Source organism: Anastrepha obliqua, chromosome 4, assembly GCF_027943255.1.
Source record: "Anastrepha obliqua isolate idAnaObli1 chromosome 4, idAnaObli1_1.0, whole genome shotgun sequence".
Classification (NCBI taxonomy): Eukaryota; Metazoa; Arthropoda; class Insecta; order Diptera; family Tephritidae; genus Anastrepha; species Anastrepha obliqua.
The window spans coordinates 105,582,733-105,606,608 of NC_072895.1; positions in this window are offsets into that span (position 1 = coordinate 105,582,733).

Here is a 23,876-nt window from a genome sequence, read left to right on the forward strand (position 1 = left end):
AAACAAAAAAAAATCTACAAAAATTAAAAAAAAAATCAAAGATATTTCACTTTAAAAACCTCTATACCAAAATTGTTTTGAATAAAATACAAAACTATAATTTTCTGCTTTTCAAAATTATTAAATTTCTTTCCAAAATTCTGCAAAAAGAACTTCAAAAATCTTAAAAAGTCTCGAAAAGATTTCATTTTAAAAACCTATACCTATAATTTCAACATTGAATAAATTTCCAAATTATTAAGTTTTTTTCGAAAATTATATTTTATGCTTAAAAAAACAAAAATTTAAATGCTGACAAGAACCAAAAATATTTCATTTTAGAAATCTCTATACCGAAATTTCCAAATTTGAGTAAATTTTAAAAATGATTAAGTTTTTTTCAAACTTTTTTCAATTCACTTCTTCAAGCCTATATGTAATTAAAAAAAATTTCCAAAAAAAAAAAAATTACGCGATATCCAAAATACTTGGATCACTTGACATACAATCGCTCCAATAGTTTATATTCTACTCTTTCGACTAATAAAAACAACCACTAACCTCAAATTTTTAATCCGGTTGCATTGTTTGCTAAAAAAGGGTTTTGATATTTAAACGTGCGCTGCCGCCCTATTGCATGTTGATTATTTTTCACGTATTTTCATTATTTTTATTAATATTTTAAACTAAAATTACACATTTGGTGAAGTTGATTAACAAGGGACTACAAAGTACTGTTAAGGGAATTAAAAAGCCACTGCGCAAATAACTGATGTTTGAGGAAATTTATGAACAAAAAATAGCAAGCAGTAGAAAAACTAGGAAGCGCATATGTGCAAGTATATGTAAGAGACTTTAAGTGAACACTGAGCTTTTTATAAGCAAATTTTGTATCATCTACATATAATAAAGGGTGTGCCATTGGGTGGGAGTTAGTATCAGTGAAATCGCTCACTGTACGCAGGATGCAGTGTTGGTGAATGAGTGCGAATTTGTAAAAGAAATTTCGGTTGAACTAATCCATAAACCGAAGCTTGTAAAAATCAGCAAAAATCATTAAAAAATATGTACTAACTTTTCATAACAATTTTTGAAATACAGTCAGTCGATGGCGGACCCCTGACCTGCAATTTATGGAACTTTAAAATAAAATAAAAAAATAGTAAAACACATAGGCGACTCCTCAAAATTATGATGCAGATATAAAAGTTCTGATGTTCGTTCAAAACTCATTGTTAATTCTACGTGGCCGGAACGACCCGGATTTATATGCGGCCAGAGACTGCCACTTGAACACTTGCAACTACAAAACCATGCTGTATAGGACTAATCGGGATATTTTACGCTAAACTATTGCATAACTTGTCTTTGAGAACACATACAAAAATGTATTTAAAGAGACAGCTGATAATTTGGAAATCGGTATGTAATTCGCAATATCGCTCTTATTGCCGCTTTTGTGAATTGGAGTGACTGAAGTCAGCTTTCAATTATCATTAAATATGCCTTCAGCTAAGGATTTATTAAAAATTAGATTATTTTAGGATTTATTAAAAATTAGTTAAAGAGGTTGCACCATAGAGCGACAATTTTTAAGCAAAGTCAGTTAAGCAGAAAGGCCATCAACATCCGATTGAGAAGAGTTTTTAATATTTAACAGTCGCTCAATGACATCATCATCTGAAAGAACAGGTGAAGCGAAGACAACTGTAGAAGATAATTTCCTCGACAAAATTTGGCTGTCAAATGTCTTTCCTGAATATTTTCAGCAGACACGAAGTTAGACGAAAAGAAATCGGCAAGTAAGTTTGCTGCATCACTGACGGAGGAAGCAGTAACGTCCTTATAAAAACAGGATTACGAATAAAAGAAGCATTATTCCTATACTTAGATACATTCACACACACAGTCTGTTACATAAGAGCGTGGTCACTGTTCAATAATAACAACAACTACTATTTCGAAAATTCGCAAATTTATTGATAATTTGGTTGTCAATACTCAATGCAAATAGCTCAGTAGCAAGTCCAATCTCCTGCATTGTCAACTATGGCCTGGCACCGTCGGAGCATACTTTCCATAAGTTTTTCTGCATACTCTACCGGAAAAGACCTCCAAATTTTCCGAATTTGTCGAGAAAGTTGATCTAAATTACATGGCTTGCGTTTGCGAAGCTGCATTTTCATCAGAGCCCACATATTTTCTATGGGATTTGCATCCGGTGACTGAGATGGCCAATCTAAAGTGACAACTCTGTTTTCGCCTTCCACTCGCTTTTCAACGTGTTTTGCACTCAACAATGTTTTTTCCAAAGTACTGCGATATTTCAGCTTATTGGCAAGCAAGTGCCTGCGAATCGTTCCGTAAGATATTCCAACACCTTTTGCTTTCAATTTCACAGCAGCTCCACTTAAAGTCAAAGTTCGATATTTCGAGATTAGTGCGAGAATTTTTTTTTGTCTCTTTTTGAGACTTTGCTTGCACTTCCGCGATCAGGAAAATCATCAACCTTACCGACCTTTTTATAGCGAATTATCCACTTGCTAACGAACCGCTTCGACTTTCCCATATATTTCGCAGCAGCAGTTTGCGTTAATTTGGGTCCTTTTTTATGCAAACATAGAAAAATTGCCTCGAAGCGAGAATCATAAAAAGCACTCATTTCGAAAAACCATTCAATTGAAGACTAAATTTGACAGACAGCTCACTTTTTACAAAAAGCGTGAAGGACTGAGGTGCCCTCTATGTCCTAGAAAAAGAAACAGGACGCTCTGATTTTTTATCTACGTGTAACAGTGACCACGCTCTTATGTAACAGACTGTAGACACAATACATAGATACTTCGATATATATACATTGATACATTGACACGCATGTAAATTGATACATAGTTACATACACACATACATAGCTCAAATGTAATTATTCAGAATTATGCCACGTCAACTAATATTTTAATTATTTGCATTGTAACATAATATGAAATGGATTTATGCCGTGATAGAAGCCAAAAATTAGTTTTGCATAATTATTAATCACTTCTAATAAAAAATAGTGAAATTTGAATTTAAATGAAAAATAAATAGTAGTGATTAGAATACAAATAAAAAAAACAAAACAAAAAAAAAACACAAGGGGAAAAATGCAAAAAATTTCGCATAATTGTTAATCTGGCCTATTGATAAAACATAATAAAATTTAAATATGTTTTTGATTTTGCTTATGAAAACAAAGACATTGATACCAAAACAATAGATGTAAGGCAAATAAAAAAACATAGTTTAAAATTTACAGTTTAACTTACTAATCATTTTTAATTAAAAATTGGTGAAACTTAAATCGACTGTTTTTTTATTTATGAAAAATTTAATAAATACAGAAAAAACAATAGTTTTGGTGAAATGCAATAAACGAAAGTAGAATAGAATTTTAATAGTTGGTTAAACTTTTTTCTATACAAAATTGGCCAGCATAAAAATGCTTTTGTTTGGATTTGTAGAAAAAATTCTTTAATTAAAACCAAAGAGAAGCTGTTGGGAAAGTCAGACAAGAGATAATATAAAATTAAAATATTTACATGCACATAAATTTAAATTGAAATTAAAAATTAATAAAAAATAGTCAAATTCAAATTTAGAGTTAATTACTGTTGAGAAATGTTTTTTTTTAATAGAAAAAAATTAATAAATAAATAGTTTGGAGTAAAATGCAAGTAAAAAAAGACAGTAAAAAGAGAAATAAAAAAATGAAACACAAATAAACAAAAACAAAAGAAAATAAATTAAAAAAAATGTAAAATAAAAATAAAAAATTGTCAGAAAAGTTCAATCTACTATTAATAATTTTCAATACAGAATAGTCCTGTGAATGCATTTTTGGTTCAGTTTGTGGTGTCTTCCCAGAAGAAGAGGAGGTATCGTTTTAGTGGCCCCACCACACGACGCAGTAGACGACGACTGTAAGTGCGAAGGCATTTTGAGCCCTACCTCACCCAACAAAAAAAAAAAAGAACAAAATTGTATTAAAATAATTACATGCATTGGAATCTTATTAAAATCGGAAATTAATAAAAAAAGTCAAATTTAAATTCAGTTTTATTACAGTTGAGGAACCACTTTTTTAATAGACATAATAATTTTAAAGAATAATAATGAATTGTTGGTATTAGAATGTACATGGAAAAATAAAAAATAAAATAAAAAATAATGTATTATATAAAGAAAAATAAGAAAGCATAAAAAAATAAAAATGAAATAAGCAAAAATAAAAAAACAAATTATGGGGAAAATTCAATTAAGGGGCAGATACCTGTAAACTAGGGCGGGTCGATTTAAAAGTCGCTCATTGCTCTGTGAAAATCGTATTCTAGGCGACAAAATAAGAAACTTTGCTGAAGGAACCATACCTCTAAAACGAATTCTGATGTCCCCTAATTTAAAAATATCACCATTTTTGGCCTTTACATGAAAATATCAGCTAAATGACTATGTTTTTTCTTTATTTTTATTTATTTATTGTATAATAATATTTATTATTTATTTATAATAACATCTATTTTTTCTTTTGAGAAATTTATTTAGTCAGAACATATGTAAATGAAAAAATTAATTTAAGTGAGTTATAGAAAAGAAACTAAAAAGGGGACATCAGAATTCGTTTGAGAGGTATGGTTCCTTCGGCAAAGTTTCTTATTTTCATCCCTAGAATATGACTTTCACAGAGCAATGGGCGATTTTTTGCCTCCCCACAAATCGACCCGGCCTACTGTAAACGGCAATATTATCCCTGATTTTCATTAAAATTATTATATTTAAAATGAAAAAGTCAATATATTTTTTTCAAAATTGGCATGCAATTTATTTATACATTAAAATAATATAAACATTTTTTTGTAATCATTTAAAATGGAGGATGTACACTCAATTCTTCCAGGATGGTGGCAGCGGGGCTTCCCAATCGGCGGGCATTGTAGCATCGGCGTCAGTGACCTGAATACAAAAAACCAACATTTTTTTTCTTTATTAATGTCATAATTTTTATATGAATTAAAAACAAATGGAAAAGAAGAAAAAATTCCCGAAATAAAATGCTTAAAAAAAAAATGAATTTTGGGCCGAATTTTCCTACGATTTTTGCTACGAAAATATTATTCGTATTCCAAAAATTTTCGAAATTGTAAATTCACATAGAAAGTAATAACATAAAAAAGATGTGTGCAAAATTTCAGAGGTATCGGTCTATAACTTTTCGAGTTATCGTGTACGCCAATTCGAAAAATGTAGTTTTGAGAAAAACGCGTCCAAAGTGTGAATACAACGTAACTATTCCTCTCCGGTCGAACGCAAAGAAAGAGTCGTCACGGTTGACGATCTATAATATAAGAAACACTTAAATTTACGTTCTAAAATTTTTTTGACATATTCTTTAAAAAAAATAAAACTAAAAAAGAAATAAAAATTGAAAAAATTAATAAAAAAGTATAAAAATTAAATTTAAATCAATGTGTCAGGATAATTCAATTTAATATTATTAATTTTCAATAAAAAATAGTGCAGTGTAAATATATTTTCGTTTCTGTTTGTAAATGTATAGTAAGTTTAAAAAAAAAAAAATATTAAAAAAATTAAGAAAAGGTAAAAAAAAATTAAATAAAAAATAAAAAGAAGTAAATAAAAATAAAAACAGAACGAAAATATAAAGAAAATATGTTAGAAAATTTCAATTAACCATAAATAATTTTCAATAAAAAATAGTTCACTTTAAAAATGGTTTGGTCTTTCCTGATAGTAGTGAAATTTATATTACGCTATTTTCGTCTAACAAATATTTTATAAACTAAAAAAACAACAATTATTAAAAATGTAACAGTAAAGAAAAAAAAATTAATATTGTAATACAGTAGGTTCTGTTTTTATGCGGTAGATACGTTCCGCAAGAAACAGCATAAAAAAACAGCATAAAAAAAGCTACTAGTTCTATAGTAAAACTATAGATACGTTTCAAAAGTGCTAAAACCGCATAAATCTGAAATAATGTAATAAAATCGCATAAAAAAGGGCACTAGTCCCATATTATAACTATAGATACGTTCCATAGACCGCATGAATCTGAAATAATTAAATAAAATCGCATAAACAAAATATTGTATTTTTGAAAATTATATCTTTATTTAAGAAACGTCAGAATCGAAAAATAAATTTTAGTCAGAAATAGAATCAGATAATACCCACATGTTGCGCGTTCGTTTAGGATTTGGCGTAAAATCACTTTCGTCACTTGAGGAAATGTACACGTCTGATCTAGATAGTTATGCAGGCGGTTCCATACTTGTAGGGTTAGCATTTCTGATGTAATCTGTGATGAGTTTTTGCTTAGCTGGTTTATAATCTTGTTTATATGTACAATTCCCGATAGGTCGACATGCATTTTATAATTTAAAAAAAAAACCGCACTATTTCAAAACCGCATAAAAAAAAAACGCATAAAAACAGAACCTACTGTATATTAAAATCTGACATTAGACAAAAAATAGCGAAATTGTTTTTTTTTTCGATGAAAAATATTTTAAATTAAAAACAAAAAATAAATATCTGGATAGCTTTAAATTTTATATTACTACAAAAACAAGAAATACCTAGTTGCGATTAGAATAAAAAAAAATATTAGCTCCGAGAAAAAAATTCATTGGGCTAGTAAACATTTTCTATTAAAAAATAGCCAAATTTTAGTACAGTTTTGGTTTGGTTGGTGAAAATATTTGAACAAACAATGAAAAAGGAAACAAAGTTTTTTTTTAATTATTGTGGTAGAATGCCAGATAAAAGCATAAATTGCAAGAAAATATTTGCATTGTGGCTGCTAAAACAAGCAAACACAGAGAAAAAATACACAGTTACACATTGCATCAGTGGCGCCAGCAATAGGAAGCGCGCAATCGCAGACACACCAAATTTAGCGATGTCTTCAACCATCTGTGCGATCCTTCTGGCAGAAAAATCTGAAACACAGATGGCGCTCAAAGCAGTAAGAAGGCGTTGTTTCTAACCAACGACAAGTGAGCATTCCCACTACTTAGAACTGGTAGCGGCAGGCTATTTACCTACCCTGTCAGAAAGCAAAATAGATTAACGAAACCAACGCAAGGCTTGTCTTGTCGAGGCCCTATGCTCCCGAGAGGAGTGAACAAGAAAAAAAATGAATTTAAGTATTAAACAATTTGGTGAAAATATTTGAATGAACGAAAAACAAAAACTAAAGCAAAAAATTAAAAAAATTCTTGTGATTAGAATGCAAGAAAAAAATCATTTAACTACTAAAGTAGCCAAATTTTCATTCAGGTGAATTAACAGAAAAGAAATCCGGTTAGTGGAATGCTAGAAAGAATTACGAGAAAAAAATTTCTTTTACCTACTAAACAATTTCTATTAAAAAATAGACAAATTTTAATAAAGTTTTGGTTGTGTTGGTGAAAGTATTTCAATGAACAAAAAACCGAAACAAAATTTAAATAAATTCTTGTGATTAGAATGCCAGAGAAAAAAGGATAACTGCAAGAAAAAAATTCCATTTAAATATATATACTAAAGGTTTTCTATTAAAAAGTAATATAACTAAATTTTAATTAAATTTTCCCGTTGTAGGTAAAATCATTTTTTCTAAATAAAAAATATTTGTGGCTAGAATGTAGTACAAAAAAAACTATAAAACAAAAATTAATAAACAAATAAAATTCACATAACCGTTAATAATTTTGAATAAAAAGGTAACAAAGTTATTTCGCCTTGGACATTAGTGCGCTCGGGTATAAAAACTTGTATGCAGGTACTAATTAATTATTACCATTTAACTCAGACGTATATATGTATTAAATTTCATCAGTTAAATATTTCATTAATGCAAACTTATTAATTGAAATATTAAATACTCCTAATTGATTTAATTATAACGGTCCATTACTTTGAGTGGCTCTAAAGCAGTCAAAACAGCGTTGGCAGAGCAAACAGTACAAGCGTTATATGTTTGCCTAAGTAACCAAAATTTAGATGCTAAATATCTGCGCTCTTCATTCGCTGTAGCCAAAAATGCTAGGCCTAAACTATCTCACTAACATTTTATTGCACCTGAGGCAGTTCGTTTTGTGTCGGTTGCTGATGCTAGCAACTGATATTTTTGGCGATGCCCTACGTCAATGGTTCGTCAATTGAGAATTGTTAGCCTCTGCATCAGAATTACCAAAGTTATCGAATTAGAGGGAAGCCCAATGTAGTCCAGTTGTATACCAGTTGATGAACTTCTTCATAACAGATAAAAAGAAACTAGTCGAATTTATGCCGGAAATCACCAGTTTTGGGCGAGTTGAAAAAGTAAATACAAATTTATGAATGCATGTTTTAAAAATGTTTAAATATGACTTACAATATTATATGAATATTTTTATTATGTTCAAATTTGTTGTTCAACTCAATATGATTTTATTAAAAAAAAAAATTCAAAATTTTACAACAATATTTCTGAAATTAAAAGAAATCAATTTCAAATAAAAAATATTAGATATTGCTATTTCAAAACATAACAACAATAAAAACCATAAGCATAGAGAATAGTAAGTATCGTTGCTGCTTATGGCCTTAATTGATTATTTTGCAACTGTTACAATTTTAGTCACTTTCGAACTAGTAAACTTTTTGCCAGCAGTCACCGTCTCCACTCAATAGATTGGCTTCCACTGCAGCTTGTTGCTCTTTGTAAATCAGTTTAAAGTTTTTTTAGTTTTATAGCAGCAAAGTTTTTATAATAAGTCAAACAAAGGGAGAAGAACTTTGGTCTCCCTCAGTAACTTCGATCAAATCTCTCGCTCCTTTGCAGACATCCTCCAGTTTTTTAGTCCAGGGTTTTCCTTGGGCACATACAGCTTACTATTGTAGAGCTTTTATGCAATTTCATGTGGGTAAATCCTCCGAAAATGTCCAGCTCACTTAAGATACTGAAGCTCGATGTAGTCGGCAATTTGGAAATCGCTTAGTTCAGCTAGGTATTCCTTGTTAAAACGTAGCCGATAGTTGACGTGATCTATTTGCACCCGACCAAGGATGTGGCGTAGGATTTTTCGCTCAAATTTTGCTTCTCTCATACTATTATAAGACCTCAGGCAGGAAGATATCTACAGCCAACCAGAGCTGTTGATTTAATGGGAATTAGGTTGGCGTACTGCCCCTGGCGGTCGAAGAAAGGAGCTCCCAGTGGCCTTAATCGTTTAGCTGCCGAGCCCGGACATTTACAGCGAAAGTGCTCAACAGTCTCCTTGTCTGCAAGATCCCCACAGCTTCTGCAATGGGAGTTAAATGGTAATGCTAGCTTTTCCGCGTGTGTGCCAATCGTCTAATGACCGGTAAACAACCGGTGACAATGAGCTTGGAAATTGAATGGCGTGGACCCCAGGTCTTTCTGAGTCCTACTTACATTGTACTGGGGCCAAAGAGATTTTTGGAATAGAATGGAGCTATACCTTTTCTGTGTTTTGCTGAGAAATAAGTTGTGCAATTCCCCTTTAACAACAGTCAGGGGGATGCCGATGACGAAAGAAGAAGAAAGCATAAGTTATGCAAGGCCTAATTATTGTTTTCTACAGATTCTCCTTCGTTCGCTTGGAAATAAGGAAAGAACCCAAAGCTTTGTATAGCGAAAAGAAGACTTCTTTCCCCTCCTAGAGCCTTGTACTAATCTCTTGTTTGGGGTTAGTAATAGGTTGAAGTAAAAAATATTTCAATTCCCGTTTAGTCCCAATAAATTATAAATTTGTGCCAGAGGTAGCATTTCAGAAGAATGGGAAAACAGTAAGAGTCTGCCTTCTAGAGAATAATGGAGACATCCTGAATCGCTTTTAGAAAAGATTTTATTATAACGGTTTTATGGGCGATTCCAATATCATAAATTGAACTGGTTCTTCAAGACATCTAAAGGAAAATTTCAAAAGAAAGCTTGATATGCCATACAAGGGTCTTTCAAAAAAATAAATCATGGATATCTCAAACACAGCTTACCTTTTTTTACGATATATATGAGAATCGAATGACTCCATATGGCAACTCCGTGCATCACTCTTCTAGAAAAGTCATTTAGCAGCTTCTGTTTGAGATTAAAAAAAGAAAAAAGTTAAGATGCATTCAAATTTTCTCAAAACTGAGTTGGTATTGAGTCAAGCTGCGCTATTTGTATTTTATTTCATTCTATGAGTACATAAATGCCTGTAATTTTCAACCTGCTAATGGAATATATTAACTATGATAATGGGAGCTTTTCTAACTACAAGTAAAACTCTTACTTCTATGGAATCACAAAGTCTTAATGCTGAAGTTTTTCTCGAATGAATGTGGATTAGGAGGTTAAAGCGCTATTGATAGTGAATAGATAGTAAAAATATAATCGAAATATATACTGATTATAGAGCAATGTTTTGAGCTCGACGGTTAATATTGGATGCCAATTTGGCCAAGTGTTAATGTTATGTCGAAAGTCTACTAACGGTAGGTAGGTAGGTAGGTAGGTAAGATGGTAAGAGTACCCCAGGTACACTACAAGTAGCACTTACGCACCGTTTTGATACCATAATGTGAACCACTACCTGTGAAAGAATTTAGGGAAGAGTAAAACCGTCTACAGCCATCCAGTGCTGTTGATGTAGCGGAGGAAAGAAAAGGGAAAATAATTTCTTCAAGTCATCCCCAAAGGACACGCTAAGGAATCTCAAGCGCCTAGCCGCCAGAGCCGAACATTTGCAGAGAAAATCACAGTTTTTTCTCTGCAGGATCCCCACAGGTTCTGCAATAGGGTTTGTACGGAATTCCAAGCTTCTCCGCATGAGTACCGATCACCCAGTGACCAGTGAACACCACAATGAGTTTGAAAATTGATTGGCGGGGGATTTCCATCACCTTAAGCGTTCTGTTTCTATAGTGTGTAGTTTCCCTATAATGGCGGCCAAGGGGATACCGATGTCTGAGAAGGGGACAACTGGAACCGGTTCTGCCGACACCTTCCTAGCAAGCTTATCGGCAATTTCATTTCCTTCTATATTCCTGTGCCCAGGAACCCAGATAAGGGAAACGTTTCTTGCACGTTCGAGACGTTTGAGTTCCTCCTTACAGGAGTTTAAGAGAGGAGAGCTGCAATACGGCGACGACAGAGACTTGATTGCAGCTTGACTATCGGAAAAACATATTAATGTTTCCCTCGAAACAGCGATCCCGAAACATTTTGCATACCTGCAGGATCGCGAAGACTTCTGCTTGAAAAACGCTGCTTTTTTCCGGCAGTTTAAAGGAGACCGAAATGCTGGCTAATTTAGAGTAAACCCCCGCTCCCACTCCAGACTCCATTTTGGATCCGTCAGTGAAAACATAGGTATCTATATCCGTACTAACTCTCCTCTCTTTCCAATCTTGCCTACTCGGAAAGATAGCCCTAGCACAACCCTCAAGGCACAGTTTGCGAATGGAGAGGTCAGTGCGAATAACAGAGAAGGAAGGGGAGATCTGCTTCAAGATGCTACTATGTCCTACAGGAAGTTGTCTCCAAAGGCCAATCTCCTTCAGCTTAATAGCACTCTGAACAGCAATGGATTTAAACTGCAGATCCACAGGAAGTAAATGCAGAATAACGTTGAGCGCAGCAGTGGGACATGTTCTACAAGCACTAGTGATGCTCACACATGTAGTTCTCTGCACTCTCTCTAATTTAGTGGTGGTGTAGCCCTTCTGAAGAGCTACCCACTAAACTAGGTAACCGTATGTCCAAATTGGCAGAACCACTAAGTTGTGCATCCAAAGTACGACACGTGGTTTGAGACCCCATTTTTTTGCCGAACATAGATTTACAGGCGTAGAAGGCTATATTGGCCTTCTTAACTCGATTTTCTATGTGCAGCTTCCATTGGAGCTTGGGGTCAAGTATTATACCAAGATACTTGACTTCCGATGAAAGAGTAAGACACTAGTTGTTAAGTCTTGGAAGCTTAAAAGGTGGAGGCTTGTATTTTCTGGTGAATAGCATCAACTCCGTTTTGTCAGAGTTGACTCTGAGACCTCAACTGGCAGCCCATCTACTGAGTGTAGCCAGTGTACCTTCCAAAATTTCAGCCATTACTGATGGGAAGGGACCTGAGATCATTAGGACCAAGTCATCGGCATATGCTACCACCCTTACCCCACCCCTGTTTAAGTGAGTTAAAGCTTCACTATAAACGGTGAACTCAGCAAATATGCTGCTTCAGTGAAGTTGACCTGAGCCAACTGTGACTTAAGATGCGTTTACAAAAGCAGGCACGAGACATAGCAGTCTCGTCATCATGAATTTTCTCTTTATATGCAGGAAAACGTATCGGAGTCTATTTTAAATTGAAATTAAATTCCTAACCAGCTCTTATATGCAGCTTAATGCCTCTTCGTTTCTGACTATCGGTGGCCTTTAAGGCTTGCTGCATGAAACATGAGTAATAACCGTTCGTGCGACTTGCTTAAAGAGTTGAAATTGCTTTTTTATTTCCTTTGCATCATCAAAACTACTCAACAAAAAAGTGCACTTTTTTAATATCTTCTTTAAAAACAAGCAATAAAAAGTCAGTAGTGGCGTACACACATACATATACATACCTATATGTGTGCCATTAAAAGCAGAAGAAGATAGAAAATAATATAGTTTGAAAAATTTATAAGTAACCTGGTTGGTGTTTTACGCATAAATACAGTTATTCGCAAGATAAAAGGAATGCCGGCATGAAAAATATTCAATGCTAATTTTTCAACAAGTGAACGATTTTATTTAAAAATTTTTTTTTTTCATAAATAAGTGGAATAAGTTGTAGCTATTTTTCCGTAGTTCACATTTTTTATGCAAAAGTAAACAAAATGTAAAATTTCAATTTAAGTAAACCAAACTAAAAATTAATGAAAATCCCACATAAAAATATTAGTAATTATTTTAAAATAATTTTTTGTAATAGGACTATGAATAAGTTCGTGCGGTTTTACAACAGATGGCGTAACTTGATTATTATTCCATCGATCCACATTTCCAAACATTCATTGGAGAGCTACTGTCGTAAGGCACAAACGTCAGTATAAGTTTTTTATTTGAAGCGTAAACAACAATATTTTTACCACACTTGAAAATGTCGAATTTCGTGCCAAATAATGTGTTTTTGCGGGGAATTCTTCTTCATTATTTTAATATGAAGAAAAAAGCAGCCGAAAGTCATCGTATCTTGGTGGAAGTTTATGGTGAGCATGCTCTAGCTGAGCGAACGTGCCAGAAGTGGTTTGCACGCTTTAAAAGTGGTGATTTTGGCTTGGAAGACGAAGAACGCGAGGGTGCGCCGCCAAAGTTCATGGATACCGAATTGGAGGAATTCCTCGATCAAGATCCGGCTCAAACGCAAGAAGAGGTTGCAAAAACTTTGGGAGTTGATCAATCAACCATTTCCAAACGTTTAAAAGCCATGGGAATGATCCGAAAGGTAGGCCATTGGGTGCCGTATGAATTGAAGCCAAGAGACGTTGAACGCCGTTTTATGGCATGCGAACAACTGCTTCAACGGCACAAAAGAAAGGGTTTTTTGCATCGAATTGTGACTGGCGATGAAAAGTGGGTCCATTACGACAATCCAAAACGTCGGGCAACGTATGGATACCCTGGCCATGCTTCAACATCGACGTCGGCGCAGAATATTCATGGCCTGAAGGTTATGCTGTGTATCTGGTGGGACCAGCTGGGTGTTGTGTATTATGAGCTACTGAAACCGAATGAAACGATTACGGGGGATGTCTACCGACGACAATTGATGCGTTTGAGCCGAGCACTGCGAGAAAAACGGCCGCAATACGCCGATAGACACGACAAAGTTATTTTGCAACATGACAATGCTCGGCCACATGTTGCACAAGTGGTCAAAACATACTTAGAAACGCTCAAATGGGATGTCCTACCCCACCCGCCGTATAGTCCAGACCTTGCGCCATCCGATTACTATCTCTTCCGATCGATGCAACATGGCCTGGCTGACCAGCACTTCCGTAATTACGATGAAGTCAAAAAATGGATCGATTCGTGGATTGCGGCAAAACCGACCGAATTTTTCACAAAGGGAATCCGTGAATTGCCAGAAAGATGGGAAAAAGTAGTAGTAAGCGATGGACAATACTTTGAATATTAAATTTGTAACCATTTTACGTCAATAAAGTTTCAGATTTCGAAAAAAAAACCGCACGAACTTATTCATAGTCCTATTATATTAAACGATTGTTTTAAAATAATTTTTTATGTAGTACAAATTTTTAAGTTAGCATAAAATGCCTTCAAAGCTTAGCGGAACGAAAAAGAAAAAACGAAAAACACTAATACTTTGTTGAAGAGAGATAGAGTCTATGAGATCCTGACAATCTTTTTAATGCGATTCCTTTCCATGTCTCTTTTACTACCTTCCGCAAATCTCTAGAATTGGTTGGTTTCCGTTCAGAAACACTTTTTTGATGCCAGTGCTGGTCTTGCTGGTATGTTTGGGATCATTGTCCTGCTGATATACCCGATTCAGTGGCATATTCGATGTGGAAAATGGTAACATTACTTCGTCTAATATTTTCGCTTATGCCGTTTGTTCCTTGACACCTTCAATCGAATAAATTGGGCTCGAAATTGAAATTGAAATTTGAGGGGTCGAGTCAAGAAGCACCGAGAGATTTGGTAACTCCTAAAACACTCAGGCTAAAAAACCCATTGTATTTAAAGCTCTGGGAAGTGAAAGGTTAGATAGTCAAGCAGAAAAGGAGAGAAGTAAGAGAAGAAAAAATATAGGATAGAATAGAGAAATAGAGGTAGTCGAATTATGAGTAATTTCCAGATTCTTTGGTAAATCTGAAAATATCTTCCAGTTTGAGAGAAAAAAAAATGTACTCGTTCTCATGACACCGGAACATAAAATTCAGCTTATTTGCCTTGCTCTGGAAAATGCGGGACACTTACAGCGAAAATGCTAAGTGTTATCCGCCTCTTCTAAGCAAGGGAAATTGGGTTCTCAGTGATTCTAATGGTGGGTATATGCTGACCCCATGGGTTGTGTCCTGTTCATAATCCCCTCCATCAAGCGAATGTCTGTTCTGCTTTGGTGTGAGATCATGCACCTTTTGGATCTTGTAAGGCTTGAATTTGAGATAATTTTTTAGTATGCTACGGTTAGATATTTTCAGTTCATTAGTCATTTGATTGGCACTTCATTGGAGGTAGGGTATTTCGCTCAAGTCGCTTCTTCACTTTTTGAACCCTTCACGTGACGTTGCAGTCTTTTGATGACCACCTCCATGATGTTTCGCGATGCTACCAGTATCATCGTAACGAGTAATGATGCGATAAACAAAAACTTTATTTACTTTAAGGAGCGCGAGCTCATGAACAATTGCTGGTAGGGATTTTCCAGCCGAATATAATGCAATCACACTTTTACGTTTGAAATCCATTACTGATTTTCTTTTTTCGCGTTTACTCTCGGCAAAATGCTTTCGCGCGCTTGCAAACAATACTCTGGACTGTCATTTAGCCAACTAACAGACAGCTGTTGTCCGTGTATCAGTTGCGCGAGCGGTCTGAAATTAGTTACACTTCGAGTGCCGGACCCTGTGTATGATCAGAAATGCTAAGGGAAAAGTTATTTGGTTAAAAAACTTTAGCATTCCTATTATTTTGTGGGCAACTGTATGCATGAGAACTTTGAAACGCACATTTTTACGAGCTCTCTAAAACGCAAATACGAAAACCTGTAAGCATAAAAAATTTCATTACCTGCTTCCAGCGGTAAAATACCAACAGTTTATTACGCAGGTGAACGCACAAAGTTTATCTGCCTTAATTCAGCGCATATTCAGCTAATTCAGCGCATATTCAGCGCATGGATAAAGTTTTTGCATGGCGTGCAAAACGCATTTTTTCCTAATTATGCCCCCGCCTTTGAGGGGCAGAGGTAGCAGAGCTAGTAGATGTTTTAGTCTGTTGTGGTAAGAAAACGGGGAGTGGCAGGGTTGGCGAAAGACTTTACAATAAGTGAATAGCTAAGTGAACTCCTCGTAAAACAACGAGGATGAAAATAATACCCAGCATATATTCCACTTTATTGCAAAAAAAAAGAAAAAAAAAATATATGTGTATGCATAAAAAAAAATAACAACAACAGCAGCTCGCTATAATAAACATACAAAAAAAGCGCTATAAAACCAACTTTCTAAAACATATGGTAAGCTGTTGTTGCTGAATTCCTTGTTGTTTTGTTGTGCCAGAGTCACGTCTATTGCGGCGACAGCAATGTGCTTCGTGCTGCCCGCACTTCGTTACCAATACAAGTATGCCAGCAACTATTGCTTCTATTCATCTCCCCTTTTGCTGCATCGATTCTGTTTCTGCTTCGTCTTCCTCTTTCTTTTCCTCTTCTTCTTATCGCCTCTACTCGCGTCAAGTAGCTCGCAACTTTTGCTTTCATTTCGCACACGCGGGAATAGTTGAAGAAACAAACTGCATTTTCTAAGAAACAAAACTCTTGCCATGCCAGGCAGCCAGCCAGCCAGCCAGCCTCTGCGCAATCCCCACTTCACTTGGCCCAACTTCCCCTTTTGTCTCCTGTTTCTCTCCAGCGCTCGCATAACTCGCACGCAGAGATGCTTGTTTATTTAATTTTTTTGTTGTAACCGTTTGTTGGTGGTGTAGAAGGTAGAACTTTTGATTGTCGTAAATAAAAACGGAATTCTTCGTTACATTCCTGCACGTCAACGAGGTATACTTTTAGGATATAGGTACACTCAAACGCCACTATCCACTACTACTACAACATCTACTGCCACGCAGCCATGTACGTAGTGGTGCTTTTTATTCGAGTAGATGTAAAAGTGCTGTGAAAAGTATTTGCGAGTGGAGCGAAAAAGAAAATAATAAAAAATAGGGAAGAGAAATATTCACATAAAAACACATAAAAAAAAAAGAAAAGTGAAGAAGTAACAGCAGAAAGCAGCGCAAGCTTCGAGTAGTTTTGCAAGTCAAGAACTTCACATTTTCAACAAAATTTGCACTGACATATAGCCCCTTTGAAAATTGTTGCATACTTATGTGCGCTGCTGTTATATTCGTATTCGTATTCGTATTCGTATATAGTGTGGCAGAAAAGTTAGAATAAATTGAGGCAGCGAACTTTGATTTAGTTAACTAGGACACAATTTTGAGGCACAACATAAATATGCCAGATGAAAAGTTATACTCGAATATTCTTAAGAGTACGTGCTCAAATACACACGTACCTACACAGAGACACTCAATATATAATATTTATTTGTATGCGCTAGTTCGTTGTAAGTCACCTTAAACCCAATGTGGCCGTGTATATCCCTTGGAAATCGCATATCGCATTGAGCAAAGAAATTGCGTTATGGAAATTTTGCTTTTTGTTACACCACTCACATTATTTTTTCGTTCTCCATATTGCATTATTGCAATCCAAAAATAAAAAGGAATATAGTGAATACTGTCATCCCAAAAGTATGCCACAATAAATGCATACTTGAGTTATAGCAAAAGTTTTTGCTGCTGCTTTATTTTATATGATTTTTAGTTAAGCATACTTTTTGGCTGAATTATTTTTGAATAAAGAAACATAATGCATAGAAATTATGGTTTGCAGGAAAATGAAATCTATAAATTTTTTAAGGTAATAGAAAATTTGTTAATAATATTTTGAAATTCTCCGAATATTTTGTGAAGCGTTTGCTGTTTTTTTTTGTTGTAACAGCTTAAATGCTCCTCATAAATTTTTGGAGACTGCTGCTGAAATGCTACTTCTTGGTCGGATAAAAATCCGGCCTTATCGATAATCTTGAGCTGAGTGTCATGGGAAAAGTACTGCCTCTGAAGCCTTGGTAAGAAGTTATCCACTATACACTCTCTCAAAAAAATATGCGCGGAAAAGTGCTGGACTGTTGGTACAACTGTCCTCTATAGTGTCGCAGAGTTTGAGCGTGATCTGTCAATTAGCTTGTTTTTGGCATTTAATTATATCAGTCAACCGCAGGTGTGCTCTGCGATTTTCACTATGGATAAAAATATCGAAGAGAGAATTTGTCTTAAATTTTGTATTTTGAACGGAATTTCGTGTGCTGAATCGTTGAAAATGTTGCAGAAAGCCTATGGCGAGTGTGCTTTATCAAAAACCCGAGGCTACGAGTGGTATAAGGCTTTCGGAGTCGAGAAGTCGTGCAAGATTTGCCTCGTTTTGTTCGCCCATCAACGTCTTCAACGGATGAAAACATTCACAAAGTCAAGAAAATGGTGCTGGGAAACCCTTACTTAAGTTTGAGGGAGGTAGCTTGTGACCTTGGCATGAGACGCGTGGCTGCTCGACTCGTTCCAAGAGAGTTGAATTTCTTTCAAAAAAATTCATGGGAGGAAGGTGGCTGAAGATATACTTGAGCAAGTGAATTCGGACCCAACGTGTAGCCAGCGCATCATAAGAGGTGATGAGACGTGGGTATATGAGTTTAACATGCAAACCAGTCAACAGGCACCTGAATGGCGCTATCCACATGAGCCGAAACCCAAAAAACCACGTTAAAGTCGGTCAAAAGTGAAAGTCATGCTACTCGTTTTCTTTGATTATCAGGGTGTTGTGCACTCGGAGTTCGTTCCAAATGGTTGTACGGTAAATAAAGAATGTTATTTGGATGTTATGCGATATTTGAGAGAGAATGTGCGTAGGAAACGGCCCGATTTGTGGAAAGAAAACTCATGGATCTTGCACCATGATAACGCACCGTCTCACAAGGCTCATATTGTGAACACGTTTTTGACTAAAAACTTGACAAATATCATTGAACAACCAGCGTATTCACCGGAATCACCGCAGAGTCACAGGAGGCTAGACTTTTTCCTTTTCCCAAAACTTAAATTGCCACTCCGCGGACGCTGATTTGAGTCGATAGAGGCCATTAAGGAGAATTCGCTGAAGGAGCTGAAGAAGATCTCTTCAAACGCGTTTAAAAGATGCTTTGATGACTGGACTAATCGGTGGCATAGGTGTATTGCTTCGAATGGAGCCTATTTTGATAATTTCCGGTACTTTTTTGACAGAATGTATTTATTGGCTCAGTACCGACTTTCGGCTAATTTCATGTACCGGCTGCTCATGCTCACTCTGCATTTTTCAAAGTGCGCCAATTTTGGGTTGAATTAGTGCTGATGATTTGCAGTCAAAATGAACTCTGGTAAGTCGATTAGGTGAATGGTCTTTCTCTATGCTACTTCTGTATTCGCTCAACTGTGTCCTCTGTACAAGTTTTGTACCTCTTTGCACGTGATTGTATTGCTTTTCAGAATTAAGTCATGTTCTCCATTCATTCCTTGAAATATATTAATTCACGTGCACATGCAACCCGGCAACTGGGTATTTTTCCACAACTTTCAACTAAAAACATGGCGAGACATTTAAAAATTTATAACTTTCGTACTAATTAAGAACCTTATCGCAATTTACAATTAATGTTCTCATTACTTGACGCCTTTGATCTGTTGAACCGCCTAATTTTAGACATTTAAATTTTTTAATTTTATTTTTGTTCTCACCCAACTTGGCGCCGATCTTTTGTTTTGAAAATCAGACACACCACAGTCCCTTTCCCGCAACTCTGCATAGCCGAAATTACTCAAGTCTTTATTCGCTTTCATCGCAAACTTCTACTTCAGCTCATTTACCAGCATTTGATTTCTCACTTTTAATTAACCACAAACACATGTTGACACGCCGAGGTCTACCAACCAGCTGGCTGGGCTTTCTCTTCGGCTGCCTTATAAATTATTCATTTGGCTACTTTGGTGCTAATTTTCAAAGAATTCGCTTACTTGTGTTGTACGCAAATCAATTTCCCCCAACTTTGCGCGTGCTTCAGCTCATTTTGCATATTAACTTTTTGACTTAAAAAAATTAACGAATAAATAAACGAAAATTGACAAGGGGAATGCATAAAATTTTAGGGCACCAGCCTAAGAAAACAACGAAGGTAATACGGATAAGAGGAGGGTGAATAACCGGCGTATGTATGTAGCAAAGAGGAGTGTTGCGAGGGTGCGCTCAAACGTAATAGGTCAGTATAAGAAAGAGGCATAGTTTCGGGTTAACACTCAAATAATTAGGGACCGTAATATTTTTCGTGGCACTTTCTGGGAACTCATCAGTGAGACACATCATCTGAGACTTTCGTGACAGCTCTTTGATTAATGGCACTATTTTAATATGTATTTTTTTGTTGTTGTACTACAGGAAGTAGAAACCTTCTTTTCATCAAGTTTCCTAGTAGACCAAGTCATCTGACGGTAGGGCCAAAAAACGTGTTATTTCGACGGCTTGTTCCTAGAGGGAAAGTGTGTTAGATGAGAGGGTTTGAGAGGGCATGTGAGTAGGTGGTTAGTATCGTGCGGGGTGCCTTCACATGCCGGCCATATATTGAGTATGTCGATCTCGATTCTGGATAAGTAGAAATTTTAATGTCTAGAATATAACTGAGCAAAAATTGCGCGGGTCGCACGACACAGCTGCAAGCTCTTCGCCTGCAATAATGGGTGGTTGGTTTTCGATAACGGCATTCGGCGGTCGATAGTTTAGGAAGGTGGTCAGAGACTCCCGATAAATTTCGTTTAAGGTGTGTCTATGTACTATCCGATCCAGTAGTTGCAGTCGTGTTTGCTTCTGGAACTCGTCGGTTTAGTCGAAGAGTTGTCGTCGTTGATGTTGCTGTGGCCGCTTTAGCCGAATGAGTTTGTGCGTGTTTGTCAATCAGTAGGATCTGGTTTTGAAGCCCATTTTGGGCATGAAACACTAAGTGATAGAGAAGGATTTTCCTAGCGGTTATCCCTCGGCTGGAAATGGCAAAACTCCGATTGTATTTCCGCTACGAAAAAGCTCCTAATTAATAACCATCTGCCATACGGAGGCGGTGTAAAACTGTAAGAAAATATGAGTAAACTCTGAGCTACTTTGAGTCGCCATAAAATGATCGCACAAGCACACCTCTTTTGTATTGATTGTGAGCAGTTGAGATTCACAAGTGGAAGTGAACTTCGTTGTTTCTAGTTCGGTTGAGGCGTTCAAAGTTTCAGCAACCTCACGCACTTTTGAACGTGGAGCCTTAAGTCACCTTTGAAACTTTTCTCAACCATTTCTTGGTGACTACTTCATTCTTTAACTACCTTTGAACGCCCGTTGTTTGTTATCAAAGGTGTTCGTTTGTCTGTGGAAAAATTTAGGAGACGACTGATTGGTTATTTGCAAATTCCACTTTCTGGACGTTAACTTTACCTTTACATACCCTCGTAAATTGAAATGCAGTCATCTCTATTTCTGCCTATACATCATTTTGAAACTCTACAACTTTTCATCATTTTGTAGCGCAACTCCTCACCTGTTTTCCAGGCATATTTCTGGTATATTTTTGCTTTTCTTGTTCGCGGGTTCGCAGGTAGCTTATCACACGGCGCCCTCCATTTCCTGGGCTGTCTAGTTAGTTTTCCTTTTTGCCTCCTCTTATTTATTATTATATTCTTGCATGATTTCTTTGGGGAGTCACATGTCAAGGCTGTCACTTTCTGCTGATGCTGCTGCTCCATTGCTTCTGCCATTTGAACTTTTTCTACCTATGAAATATGTAACGCTTCTCATTTTCTTTCTGCCCCCCTTACTTACTACATGCGTGTGTGTGTGTAAGTGCTGTGTATTCACAGTTGAAGGTTGATCATTTCCATTACATTCACAAGCAAATGCGAGCTGACAGGCGCGCAAATTCTATTTTACCACAAATAGCAAAAGCTGAAAAAGCTGTGTGAGGGAAAGTGGCTGCTGCAGCTTGTTTTCTTCACTTTTTTGCCACCTTTGAGGTGTGAGCCGCAATTTGGAATAATTCAATATATATTCGTATGCTTCGAGCTCTTTGTAATGCGAGGAGTGCTGGTTCTTTGTGTGTGCATGTGTGGCTTTCCAGACTTCGATGCTTGTATGACACCATTTCTGGTGGAGTGTCGAAGCTGTTCAATATGCACTCGTAACGCTCGCATGACATGAAGGTTGAATTTTCACTCTAAGTTGTTATTAAAAATTATAAGCTTAAAGGGCAGAGTTGAATGTGTGAAGTGGTGCTTGCGTTTATTCTGGAGAAAGGAAAGCGAAATTTGATTATGGTGCTGATATGGAAAATACGCAGTCAAAGGATTGAAATCAAAGAGTGCGAAAAGTGAATCACAGAGAAAAAAGCTCTATAAATTGATTTCTGAAAATGATTTAAGTTACCTTTATTGCAATAACTGGGTTATGATTCCATTCTGAACGGGAAACACAGAATAAATTTTATGCTCTATTGGCACTTAATTTTGTCTCCTTTCAATTGTGTAAATCTGCCATATCGATAGGCAGCTATATTTTTATGAAGGTGAGGCCTTTCAAATATTTGCAGCTAGCAGCTCTGCGGACGCTACATTCAAACAAGAAATTAGTGCGAAGTTCCACGCCGGGAACGTGGTCTTCTTTTCGCTATACAAGGGTCTAGGCTCCACATTTATTTCTAAGCGCACGAAGCTGAAATTCCATAAAACTATAATTAGGCCTTACGTTACCTGGTCTTCTAAAACCTGGGAGATGTTAAGGCGGTTTCTTTATCTGCTTAACATATTTGAGCCGGATTGATCACGCCAAGAATCACCTACGTTATAACAATGAATGCCCAGCTGAGCTAAATGATTTCCAAATCGCCGACTACGTCGAGCTTCCGTGTCTTAAATGGGCTGGCTATTTTCTAAAGATGGATCCAAACGATTCAAAGATCTAAAATAGCAATCTGTATGTGTCTTGTTAAAGGGGTCGCCCAAGGAAAACCTGGATTGACTCAGTTAATGCCGTCGCCAAGATCTTTAGACTGAAAAACTGGAGGATGTCTGCAAAGGATCGGGATATTCGATTTAAGTTATTGAAGGAGGCCAAGGCTCAACCTAGATCGTCCCGCCAACTGCTGACCCAGTAATTTAAAGTAAATTCTAAGAATAAGTCACGAAAATATGAGCTATAAGCCACTAAATTTTAGCTGTTTTCAGAAAAGAGGTTACCAGATACCAAATAACTGTTATGCGCATACTTAAGTATGCAAATCAAAATCCTCTTTCGACGAACAAGACTAACACTTTATAAGGCTTTCATTATGCCGGTGTAGAAGCTTGGACAATAACAATATCCGATGAGGCGTCCCTTGGAGGGTTTGAGAGAAAGATTCTGCGGAAGAGTTTTGGACGTTTGTGCATTGGCGACGACGAGTATCGAAGGCGATGGAACGAGGACGACATAGACATAGTGCAGAGAAAAAACATGCAGCGACTTCAATGGCCGGGTTATGTGGTCCGAATGAATACAGATGCTCCGCCTGTGACAGTTTTCGATGCAGTAAAAGAGGAAGACCTCCTCTGTGTTGGAAAGTTAAGTCTGAGAAGGACTTGGGCTCACTTGGTGTGCCCAACTGGCGTCGCTTAGCATGAGAAAAAAACGACTGACAGAAGACACTTAAATACACCGGCCATTTCTTGAACAAAAAAAAAAAAAAATTAAAAATCAACAATTTTTTAGACGTTTAAAACTTCCACTTATCTGACTAAAACCTCATGCGCCATGTTACTGCATACTGAAAAATTTTCTAAAATTCAGATTGAAAAGTTTAAAGTATAGATCGAAATTGTTTCAATTTTTCTAAAATCTTTCGAAAATTTATGTATTTTTTATGGTGGTCATAAGAAAATAAATGTAATATAATTAGTTTTCATCAAATTTCTTGTATCGCCTTGAAATATTGCC